General features: G+C 41.5%; 1 protein-coding gene across 6 annotated transcripts in view; it reads left to right on the forward strand.

Annotated features, from left to right (window-relative positions):
• Positions 1–13,219, forward strand: part of LOC140730596 (neurocalcin-delta) — a 323,285-nt gene that overhangs the window by 113,574 nt on the left and 196,492 nt on the right. For 3 of the 6 annotated variants that reach the window (XM_073051290.1, XM_073051299.1, XM_073051320.1), the window contains one exon: positions 9,380–9,437. The gene's annotated coding sequence lies outside the window, so the exon portion shown is untranslated. Of the gene's footprint in view, positions 1–9,324; positions 9,438–13,219 lie in introns of all 6 variants that reach the window. The other 3 variants (XM_073051282.1, XM_073051273.1, XM_073051309.1) reach the window with 2 other exon arrangements.

Genomic DNA, 13,219 nt, shown 5'->3' on the forward strand with positions numbered 1-13,219 from the left:
CAAAGGAATGGCAGTGACCGGTACAGTTTGGAGCAGTGGCATTGCAGGAGTTGTGAGTCAGCTGTAGGACTGCCTGAGAGACTCCAGCTCTGGGTTTTTCCTCAGGTTTGCTCACGAAGCCTTCGCCATGAGTGGGTATAGCCACAAGGCAGCAGAGGTTTGAGATCAGAAATTTCCTTCTCCTAGATGTGCTGCCAGCCATGGGTGATGAGCCCCATCTGCCCAAAGCGACGGGTGCCAATAACCCCGCTTTGCCCCTTCTCCTGTCAGTAGAAGTGGTTCTGCCAGGCTTAGTAGTTAAGCTACACGTGAAGGCCAGGAGCTGGGCTTGGTTCTCAGAGCCTATTTGAGGTGCAAGCCATTGGGAGCATTTAATAGGTAGTTGGAGCTTATCCCTACTATCACCCCCTCCACGGCTATGACAGTAAAACAAAATGCGCTATTTGAATGTGTCTGTTTATGCATACAGTATATGGCCATTGCTTCTATCCTCCCTGACAAGTCCATACACAGGGTTGTGAAGAGTTAAGATGACATGGCTGTACGGAAACTTCCAATGACTTTACAGATCAGTAGCAGTGTTCCATTTGAGTGCGGTCTTCGGAATTAGCAACAGCTGCATCACAGCAGCAGAAAAATAACAGATGACAGAATACGGGGGATGGAGGGTAATTCTTTCCAATGAATTCATTGGCACAGAAGCCACTATTTAGCCTTTATGAAAACAGTAACATCTGCATTGCATTAGCCTCTAGGAGCTTAGCAAGAGGGTAGGACCGTTTGACACATCGTCTACTGTCACTTCATCAAGGAGGGTACGCTATCTATATGAACATGAGACTCTGCAAATGCTGGAAATTCAGAGACTTCACACACAAAATGTTCAAAGTTCAAAGTTGAAAGTACATTTATTATCAAAGTATGTATAAGCTAGCCGTATACTGCCTTGAGATTCATTTTCTTGCAGGCGTTCACAGCAGCTGCTGCCTGACCTCCTGAGTTCCTCTATCGGTTTAATCCCAGATTCTCACTCACACTTCAGATTCTCTTAAAACCCTTAATTCTCAGCAGAGTCCGTACCTTTTTTAAGTTCTTCAGACAACTCTGCATCTTTGGCCTGCGGCTCCAGTGCATTCCACACTCCAAAACTATTTGTATGAAGAAATCGGTTCTGGATTTCGTTTTCACTGCTGCTGTTTGAATTTTTGGTTCCTCTCAGTCCTTCTACCGGGGGGGGGGGGGGGGGCGATCATTCAAAGTCAAAGTTAAGGTAAATTTATTATCAAAGTTTGTATATGTCACCATGAGATTCACTTCCTTGCGGGCATTTATAGGAAATTAAAGAAATACAATGGAATTTATGAAAACTATACATAAACAAAGACTGACAAACAGCCAATGTGTAAAAGAGGACTAATTGCACACATAGAGAAATAGGTAGATAGATAAAAGAACAAATCAATAAATAGATAGATAGAAAATACTGAGAACATGAATCGTTCAGTCCTTGAATCCATCCAACCTGCCAGTTATTTTCAATATTTATTGGTTTTGGTTTACTGTTGTCACATGTGCTGAGATATAGTTAAAGCTTTTGTACCACATGCCATCCAGATAGATAATGCCATACATATAGTATGTACATTGAGGTAATAAAAATTAAACAGAACACAGAATATTGTGTTATAGTTACAGAGAGATTGAGAAATTAGCAACCATAAGTTAGAATGGGAATTCCATGCCCATCGGGAAGGCCTCAGAACTCTCAGTTTCTTTCTGGACACCAGACCTAACCGGTTTCCCACCACCACCACTCTCCTCTGCCTAGAGGGACTTGTCCTCATTCTAAATAATTTCTCCTTTGGCTCCTCCCCACTTCCTTCAAACAAAAGGTGTAGCCATGGGCACTCACATGGGTCTCAGCTGTGCCTGTCTTGTTTGTCGGCTACGTGAACAGTCTATGTTCCAAGCCTACACTGGTGACCGCCCCGCACTTTTCCTACGCTACATCGATGGCTGCATTGCTGCTGCTTCCTGCAGCCTTGCTGAACTTGTCAACTTCATCCACTTTGCCCTCAAATTTACCTGGTCCATTTCCGACCTCCTTCCCCTTTCTCAATCTCACGGTCTCTATCTTTCGAGATAGCTTATCCACTGATGTCTATTATAAACCCATGGACTCTCAAAGTTACCTGAACTATACCTCTTCCCACCCCCTTCTCTCAATTGCTCCGTCTCTGCCACATCTGCTCTCAGCTTTTCATTCTAGAACAAAGAAGATGTCCTCCTTTTTCAAAGAAAGGGGCTTCCCTTCCTCCACCATGAACACTACCCTCAACCGCATCTCTTCCATTTCACGCATGTCTGCTCGTACCCCATCCTCTCACCACCCTACCAAGGATAGGGTTCATCTCATCCTCACCTACCACCCCACCAACCTCCGCATCCAGCACATAATTCTATGGAACCCCTGCCATCTCTAATGGGATCCCGCCGCTATCCCATCTTTCTCTCCCCCCACCCCCACTTTCTGCTTTCCGCAGAGATTGCTCCCTACACGACTCCCTTGTCCATTTGTCCCTCCCCACTGATTTCCCTCCTGGCGCTTACCCTTGCAAATGGAACAAGTGCTACATGTGCCTCTAACCTCCTCCCTCACTACCATTCAGGCCCTAAATAGTCCTTTCATGTTTCAGCAGTGAAATTCAGATCAAACTTGTGAAACCAGAAACCAAATGGAGAATGCTAGAAATGCCCAGCAGACAGCCAGTGTCTGTAGAGAGAAAGACAAACTCTCTTAATGATAAAGTATTAACTGTTTCTCCCTCTAGGGCATGGTGGCGAAGTGATTAGCACAACACTTTACAGTACCTGCAAGCCAGGTTCAATTCCTGCTGCTGTCAGTAAGGAGTTTGTATGTTCTCTTTGTGACAGTGTGCGTTTCTTCTGGGTGCTCTGGGTTCCTCCCAGAGTCCAAAAACCTAGGTTAATTGATCTTTGTCAATTATCCTGTGGATAGGCTAGGGTTCAATCGGGAGTTGCTGGTGGCGTGGCACAAAGCGCCAGAGGGGCCTGTTCTGTACTGTATATTTATATATCTATCTAAATAAATAAGTAAATCAATCAATCAATCAATGCTTCAATGAGCACCTACGTTCCGTCCGCCAGAGGAAGCGGAATCTCCCAGTGGCCACCCATTTTAATTCCACTTCCCATTTCCATTCTGCTATATCTATCCATGGCCTCCTCCACTGTTGTGATGAGGCCACACTTGGGCTGGAGGAACAACACCTTGTATTCCGTTTGGGTAGCCTTCAACCTGATGACATGAACATTGATTTCTCAAACTTCCAGTAATGCTTCCCACCCCTGCCCCCTCTCCTCCACCATTTCCCATCCCCTTTCCTTTCTCTCACCGTATCTCCTTGCCCATCCATCACTGCCCTCTGGTGTTCCTCCCCCCTTTTCTTTCTTCCAGGGCCTTCTGTCTCTTTCACCAATCACCTTCCCAGCTCTTTACTTCATCCTTCCCCCTCCAGGTTTCACCTATCACCTTGTGTTTCTCTCTCCTCTCCCCCACCTTTTATATCTTTTTTTCTCCAGTCCTGCTGAAAAAACTCCGTCTGAAACACTGACTACATATACTCTTTTCCATTGATGCTGCCTGGCCTGTTGAGCCCTCCAGCATTTTTTGTGTGTGTTTCTTGGGAGTTCAAGAGTTCATCTTTTCTCATATGACAGGTTTGTTTAAGACTCTGATAAGAGTGGTATAGAAACTGTCCTTGAGTCTGGTAGTTCATTCTCTCAGCCTTTTGTATCTCCTATTGATGGCAGAGGGGAGAAAAGAGAATGACTGGGGTGTCTAGGGGGCTTTGCTGACATATTGGAAAACCTTAAAGTGGTTGTGACTGGAGAACTGTGTCTTCCTTGCACTTCTGCCCAGAGTCGATGAGACCTGAAGTGATAAATCCATTAAGTATTGGAGAAGATAGATGAGGTCCCAGATTCCGTACTTAGATTCAGACACAACAGCACAGAAACAGGCCCTTTGGCCCATTTAATCCTTGCCAAACTATCATGTTGCTTCGTCCAATCGACTCGTACCTGGATCATAACCCTTTCATACTCCACCCATCCATGTACTTATCCAAGCTTCTGTTTAATGTTGAAATGGAACCCACCATCCACCACTTCCACAAAGTTCCCCCTTCTGCTCCACCCCTCTGATTCCCAGATGAGCATCCCATGCTGATATAACTTGTCCCATACAGGCCTGTAGTTTTATTCGCTGTGGAGGATTTCTTACTCTGGTGGGATAACATCTTTCCTGACTAGTGGGGGGGGGGGGGGTCACTCTGCTTGGCAGGAGAGACTTGTGGCTGTGAAACAATCTCAGGTTGGGGTCTCCTTGGTGGTGGTTGTAGGAGTTGTCTCTGGGACTGCAGGAAGTGACTCTGACAGCTCAGGAAACCTTCCTTCTGAACGTGTTGGCATCTCAATCAGTGCATAGCAAGCTTCACTAGACGGTGCGGATCATGATGTGTGAGTACAGTGCTTAACACCACCACCACTTTCGGAAAGCCACCTCACATTGACTTGTCCAATGCCATTTCTTCCCAATCTGTAGTACTGAGTTCAAGGGGTGGAGCACAGTGGTCAGGTTTGACAGGAATCTGTCATAGTAGATCGACAAATGCTGAAGCGGATGCAACTGTGAGGTGCTCTTTGGCTTTGGAACATCCACCATTGCTTGAATGTTCTCAGCACACTTGTGCGTCAATATCTTGATCACAGTAACTGGTTTAAGGAATTCACTTTTGTTGTGTTGTGCTCTGAGCCCATAATCTTCTAATCTTTTTTAACACTGTCTTGAGATTTTGGAGAAGTTCCTTGACATCCTTACCAGCAACAATGATGTCATCCAGGTAATACTGTGCTTGGTAAATAGCTTTCTGCCAGAGTGCAGGTGTAGATACTACTCCAGAAATAAACCTATTGTAGCAATAAAACCTTTTGTGAGCACTTATGGTCCTTTTTTTTCAACTCTTCTTGGAGTCTTCTTCCATTTCCATCCATTGGTAGGCCTCAGCGAAGTCCACTTTCCTGAAGTGTTTTCCTCTCGAAAGGTTTGCAGAGATATCCCCTATCCTGGGCAGAAGGTATTGATCTACCTTCAGTACTGGGTTGATGTTGACCTTAAAATCACTCCAGATCCGGATAGACCCATTCTTCTTGGCTACTGGGACCGCTGGCATTGCCCATGGGCTCCACTCAACCTTGGAAAGAACTCCTTCATCCTCCATGCACTCTAACTCACTGGCTACTTTATCATGGATTTTATAAGGAACCAGATGGGAGTGTGGAATTTTCATTTAACACTGTTTTACCCTTGATATGTTTGAGTTTTCCAATGCCATCCTTGAATACTGCTGTGACATCATCTAGTACCTTCCTTAATTTGTTTTCCATTGACTCTTTTGTAGAGGATATGGCATGCAAATGGGGGATGGATCTCCAACCAAGTCTCAGTTAATCATGCCCCCCACCCCCCAATGCTGGCCCTCCTGTTTTTACCACATACAAGCCCAATGAAGCTTGTTGGTTGTTGTATTCCAGTGTTACAAATGTCATTCCCACAGGAGTTATCTTCAACATAAGTTCTTAGTTGGATATTTGCAGGCTTCAACTTAGTATCTTTGAAATTCTGTTCAAATTCATTTTGTGGAATGACTGAAACAACCGAGCTTATGTCCAATTCCATTTAATTAATTTGTCATTCACTTCTGGTGTAAGTCATAATGCTTTTGTCTCTGGTTAGTTTTCACATTGAAACTCTCAAGGCTACTCAGTCCTGCATCACTCTTATCATTATCAGACTTTTCATCAATGGCATGCAGATTAGTGCTCTTTTTGAAACTGCAACTTGACTTTTTATCTTTAGCCCTTCCCTGAGCATTCCATTTATTTTTGTGTCCGATGATCTTTTTATGTGTCATACTTTGCTGCAAGTGTCACCTTTAAATCTGCATTGGTATAGTGTATGTGAGTGCCTGCCACAATTGTAACATAATTTGTTTGGCCAGGCCAATTTCTGTTTTGAGCATTGCAGTTTTGTTCACGCTCACTTTCATTCTTGACTGCAATTCAACTGAGTTTCTGTCTGCTGTTTCCATTGATACAGCAATTTCAACTGCTTTTTTAAGTGTAAGTTGTGCTTTAGTTAGGAGATAATTTTGAATGCTTTCTTGTAAGATTCTACAAACTAACAGGTCTCTTCAGTGCATTATTAAGCCCATCACTGAACTGACGATGCCCAGACAACTTCTTCAATTCAGGCACGTATGCTGAAATGGATTCCCCTGCCTTTTGATTCGACTTATGAAATTTAATGTGTTTTACAGTTAACAATGGTTTTGGTTCTAAATGTTCCTGCATTACTTTCATGATATCAGCAAAGCTCATTTCTACTGGTTTGGTTGAAGCAGTCAAACTGTATGTCTTTAAATCCAATGTACTCAGCAAAATTGGCACACACTTCTCATTGACTATTTGATTTGCTTCAAAATTGTGCTCAGTTTGCTTAATGTTTAATAACAAGTTATCACTTGTGCAATCGAATGCATCAATCTTTCTGATGTAACTAGCCATTTCTTCTTTTTTATACTTATGATTATTATCACCTGGTACTCACTGTTTATAAACTCATGAATTTGTCCATTTTGTCTGAACCCAACCATGTCTGTCCTTCAAAAGAAGCACATGCTGTGCTTTTTGTTTACTTGACTATTTCTCACTGTGCTTTTCTTTAAACTCAAATGTCTCGCTGTGCTTCAACTGGTGGGTAGTTGTCTCCGGGTTCATTTAATACTTCCTCGTTGCCACTGTTATGTTCTGTAACTCCAAAAGATAAAACTAATTGGAAGGAAAAGACAGCGAGTCCAGAATGCGAGTCTAACTTAGTTTTTACTTCAAGCGAGGTTTGCGCATATATCATTCCCTTATTTTTATGTATAACCCATTATAAATTATTTAAACGAACAAGAATGCTGAATTGAGCAATACATTTACAATATTACTCAAATATTATTGAAATATTAAATTCATGAAAGTAATAGACACTGTGTTACAGCATATCCTGCATTTTGTTCACATTTTATGAGTGGACAGTTGAAATATTTTGTCCACTAACCTGCAAGATTGAATAAAATCATTCAGAGGTGAACTCCCTGATATTAGTGCAGCCTGAATTTGTCTGCTTGTACAGTATGTTTAAAATTTCTCTCTGTGATACACCTTGTGCATTGGCCAGTGAGCAGCTCAAGATTCAGGATTCACAATTCAGTTGCTAATCACGTGTACGTGGAAACATAGTGTAAAATGTGCGGCTTGCATTAGCAACCAACATACTCAAGGATGCACGTGGGGGCAGCCTGCAAGTATCGCCACACATTCTGGCGCCAAAATAGCATGCCCACAGTGCTTGGCAGAACAACACAGAACACAACAAGGAACAAAATCATAGCAGCAAAACAAGCCCCAATTTCTCCCACCCACACACACACACAGTTATCTTCCAATCCCAGCCCAGGAGAAGCCACCTTCGACCTTCAGCCTTAGTGGACTTGAACTTGCAGACATTCAGTTTTCAACTTCCCCAGTGAACTCACAGAGATTTGCAGACTCTGGCTCTGGGATCGGGCTTCAACATCCTTACTTCCAATTGACATTCAGGCTTTGATCTTTAGTTTTGACCCCTGGACTAGCTGACAATTGAGAACCTTGGATCAGGACCCCAAACTCCAGGCCTCAAACGCAGGATGATGGGACCTGAACACTAGGCCTTGAACTCTGGTCTTACTAATTTGAGTACCCTGGGGGGCACTGGCCCTCATTCCTCCTGCCTGTACAGAACTCCAATTCCGGAACCCATTGATAAGTTATTGATCGTGGGGGTAGGGGGTGGAGACCACCAGTCCTCATTCACACTGACCTTCTGGCCCAATATCCCACCATGGATGCCTCACATCTGTATTGTTGGGCTTTGAATGTGTAGAGGCTTAGCCTCTGGCCTGACCTCAAACTCCTACACATCTCTGTTGCTAAACCCTAATCTGGCTCCTCTCTCTGGTCCCAAAACTATCCCTATGAACCTAGAAACAACAAAAAATAAAGTCTGAGCCATGACCTCAATGGGGACTGTAGTTGGCAACGTCCAAACTTTGCTGAACTTGAATCCTTGTAGCTCATGTTTGCCCCCACATCCAGCAGTTTTGTAATGTAGCATCTCCTGCTGCTGGTCTTGCAACATCATCAGAAATGTTCAAAATGAATTTATTATTAAAGTATGTAAGTATATGTCACCATATACTATCCTGCGATTCATTTTCTTGCAGGCATTCGCAGTAGAACAGAGAGGTACAATAGAACCAATGAAAAACTACACTCAAAGTCTGACAAACAACCAATGTGCAAACGAAAACAAACTTTGCAAATAAATAAATTTAAAAAACTGATACCGAGAGCATGAGTTAAAGAGTTCTTGAAAGTGAGTTAATAGGCTCAAAAATCAGTTCAGAGTTGAGGTGAGTGAAGTTATCCACGCTGGTTGAGGAACCTGATGGTTGAAGAGTAACAACTGTTCCTGAACCTGCTGGTGTGGGACTAAAGCTCCTGTACTTCCTTCCCAATGAGAGCAGCAAGAAGAAAGCATGGCGTTGATGGTGGGGGTCCCTGATGATTGATGCTGCTTTCTTGTGCCAGCTATCTTTGTAGATAAACTCAGTGGTGGGGCCTGACATTTTCAGGCTGTCTCTATTTATATTAAACCTATGTTAATCTCATTGTATGGAGAATAGCATTCTCTTCGTCAGCCAGATATTTGATCACTCAGCTACACACTAGTGGGTAATTTACACAGCCTGCCAAACTACATGTCTTTCAGGTGTGGAAGGAAACTTGTGAGTCATTGGGAGAACAGGCAATCTCTTCACAGAGGTTAAGATCTTTTTAAGATTAGCTTTATTTATCCTATGTACATTGAAACATTCAGTGAAATGCGACGTTTTGCATCAAATCAAATCAGTGAGGATTGTGTTGGACCGTCCACAAGTGTCGTCACGTTTTGGGGGATAACATTGCATGCCCACAACTCACTAACCAGAACCCTGTGTTTTTGGGATGTCGGAGGAAACCAGAGAACCCAGAGGAAACACAAATGTTCATAGAGAGAACATACAAGCTCCTTACAGACAGTGGGAATTGAACTCCAGTTGGACTAAATATGTAAATATTCTCTGTATTCATTTAAGCTTATCTTTCCTGCAGGCACACTATACTCCAAATTCAGCCTCATCAAAGAATTGCTCTTTCTGTCTCCTAGAGTGAAGAGAATTCCCAGACTCCAGCTCTGAAGAAGAAATAAGTAAAGATAAATCCAGGTAGGAAAAACTACAATTTAAATCCTAATTCATTGGCTTGTGCTTGCAAGACTATGTTTATACTTAGTGGCAGCATCTTGAATATAAGGGTAATATTCTACAGCCGTATTTCTCTTGCTAAGTTTTATGCAACAGAAGTGAATGTAAGGAATCTGGTTGTGTCACTATACTGTTGGAAGTCCTATCTTTCTTACGAAACCTGTTGGATTGCAGTGTAAAATGCTTTTGTAGTTTAACTTACCTACACTTGTTTGTTGTGTTTTTATATAATCATCTATGTACATGTAATTGTTCAGTGAATTTTCCAGTAATTAAGGTACAGCTCTTCCTGTATTTTTCTAAAAACGTCTTAGTTTTCAAGAGCAGGTGTCATGCTTTGAATCTGGCTGTTTTATTGGTTAATTGTTATCAATGGAATTTTGTTATCTTTTTTCTGAGTAAGAGTGGACCATGACTACTTTTTAGTCTTCTCGTTGTTTTCTCAACACTTTTTCTTGTTCTTCTTTCCTCTTGTAACATTTAATAAAATTATTGTAAGCAATAAGTTTTATACCTCGTATTTGACTTCTGAAGAATGTTTGGATCACAAAAGCATCAGAACCCAGCAAGACTTAAACTGTGATCCAGACTGCCCTCTGGATGATGTAGAAAACCACTCAATCTGAATAAGAGTCAATAAGTATGTATAGTGTCCAGGTCAAAATGCTTCTCTTGAATGTATCATCAATATCCATTTACTTGGCAGATTCAGGGCAAAGCAGAGAATTGAACAACCCACCACATTCTGATGATGGGTCCTCTCAAATACCAAAATTTGCCTTTTCTCTCCGTCAACCTGACCAGTGTTTTCTTGAACTTTCTATTTGAGTAGCGATTTCAGCATTTTCAAACTTTGCTGTCAATCGCAAAGTATGCATCAAAGGCAATAGCATGGTAGTAGTTCACGCAAGAAGTTTTCTGCAGTAGTGATTACCTATAGGTGCTCAATTCCCACTGCCTGTGTGTGAGATTCCCAGGAGATCAGCAATTTTTGAGATACTCAAACCACCAAATCTGGCACCAACAATTATTTCATGGTCAAAGTCACTTAGATCACATTGCTTCCCCATTCTGATATTTGATCTGAACAACAATTGAACCTCTTCATCATGTCTGCTTGCTTTTGTACATTGTGTTGCTGCCACATGATTGGTTGATTAGAAGCATGAATTAACAAGCCACTGTACAAGTTACCTAGTAAAGTAGCCTCTAGATGTAGATACGTAGAATCAAAAGGCTTTTTCTAATGTGTTCTTAGGCTATTTGAGTGTAATTACAGTGTTTAGAAATTTAAATTGGTAACTTAATACAGATAAAAATACATTGGTGCCTTGAGGCTGCATAATAATAATAAATAAATACACAAATAAGCAAAAAATATCAAGAATGTGAGATGAAGAGTCCTTTAAAGTGAGTCTATAGGTGCTGGGAACAGTTCATCAAGGGGCAAGTGAAGTTATCCCCTTTGGTTCGGGAGCCTGATGATTGAGGGATAATAATTGTTCCTGAACCTGGTGATGTGGGTCCTGAGGCGTCTGTACCTTCTTATGATGGCAGCAGCAAGATGAGAGCATGCCCTGGATGGTGGGGATCCTTGATGATCAATACTGCTTTCCTGCGACAGCACTCCATGTAGAAGTGCTTAATGGTGGGAAGGGTTTTACCCACGATGGACTGGGCTCTATTGTAGGATTTTCCATTCAAGGGTATTGATGTTTCCATCCCATTTCGTGATGCAACCAGCCAATATACTCTCCGCCACATATTGACATATCCAGAAATACGTCAGTGTTTTAGATGACATGCCGAACCTTTGCGATCTTCTGAGAAAGTAAAGATGCTGCCCTGCTTTCTTTATAAAGGCAATAGCTGTTTCTGAACCTGGTTGTGTGGGGCCTAAGGCTCCTGTACCTTGGTTAGACCACAGTTGGAATATTGTGTTCAGTTCTGGTCATCTTATTCTAAGAAGGATGTGAAAGCTTTAGAGTGGGTACAGAGATTTACCAGGATGCTGCCTGAACTGGAGAGCATGGACACTGTGTTTTATAGGGTTGCTTTCATATTGACATTTATTGTGTTCTTTATGTTTATTGTGATGTTTCTTCTGTTGCATTGGGTCCAGAGTAACAGTCATAAACATAAACAATCATAAATCTCCTTTACACTCATAAACATTCCTGAATCTTGGATATCTAATGAGGATAGGGGAGATGGCAGAAGTAAGCTCTTTACTCCAAGAGTGGTGAGTGTGTGGAGCACCCTGCCATGATAGTGGTAGTGGTAGAAGCAGATATATTAGGGGCACTTAGGAAACTCTTAGATAGGCACATGGATGATAGGAGGGCTATGTATGAAGGAAGGGTTAGATTGATCTTAGAGTTGGTTGAAGTGTCTGCACAACATTGTGGGCCGAAGAGCTTGTACCGTGCTGTAGTGTTCTGTGTTCTATGTACAGAGTCAATTATGAAACAGATACTTGCTTAAATTTAAAAAAACAGCCAAAGTGCAATGTGCAATAAACCAAAGATTCACATAGATTTCAGGAGTAACTTCTATTTGTCCCACACAGTCATGGATCTTGAGCAATACTTCTAGTCCCTTGTTGCTGTGCCTAACTTTTTTCTGTCGGACAAAGTGTTAAACATTTGTTTTATAATCAGCTTCTCTCTGACTCGTTTCCGCATAACGTTCCCAAATCTGCAGCTGACACTGATCCACAGACAAGTCTGTGTTTAATGAAAACAGAATTATGTGGGATAAGCTATGTTTTCCTTGCGAGGTGCTTTGATTGTTGCCCTGATGGTGTAGTTAGAACTTACACTCAAACTGCTCCAGTGATTTTCTTTAACCTTGGTCGAAAGATGGCAGAAAAAGGTAATAATTTCCAATTGTGTTATTGAAAAATTAATCATGTAATAAACATTAAACGTCCATAAAAATAGTACCAAAGATATTAATTTGTGAGTTTGATGAGGTAAATGATCTGATTCAGGAAGATTATTTAAGATGCAGATAACGTTTTCTCCCTTTACACAAAAGAATTATTATGCAGCTTAGTAGCTGTCTTCTGGGATCTCTGAGGTTGGGGCAATAAGCTAATGGATCTGAATTTAGACTCTACAACTCATGTTCTCAATATTGTTTCTGTTTGTGCAATTTGTCTTCTTTTGCACATTGGTTGCTTATCAGTATTTGTTTTTGTATAGTTTCTCATGAATTCGGTTGTATTTCTCTTTTTCCTACAAGAAAGTGAATCTAAGGGTATATGCGTACTTTGATAATTAATTGTACTTTGACTTTGAAAGGTAAAAATCCATTGACTTAAAGATTAATAAAAGAAAAACAAAAGTTGACAGTTTGGTTTAGATGGATCAAAACATAGAAGGAAAAAAATTCATGCCCGGATGCTGCAGAGAATTGTCCCAAGTTCTTTTCTCTGATACCTTGACCTATTTATCATAGAACAATGATCGTATCACAGAGATCATAATCTAAAGAAATGAATCCAAATCCTTTCATAGCAAATTTAAAATAAACATTAATGAAGTAAGTCTGGAATTAAACCAAGACTGGTTTCAATGCTTGGGAAAGCACCAAATCATCAAGAGCCCAGATTCGAGTTTATTTATCACATGTATATCGACACATACAGTGAAAAACATTTTTTGCATTAACAACCAAAACACCTGAAGGTGTGCTGGCGGGCAGCTCGCAGGTGTTGCCACACATTTCAGCGCCAACAT

The sequence above is a fragment of the Hemitrygon akajei genome, chromosome 1, assembly GCF_048418815.1.
Source record: "Hemitrygon akajei chromosome 1, sHemAka1.3, whole genome shotgun sequence".
In the NCBI taxonomy this organism is placed as follows: Eukaryota; Metazoa; Chordata; class Chondrichthyes; order Myliobatiformes; family Dasyatidae; genus Hemitrygon; species Hemitrygon akajei.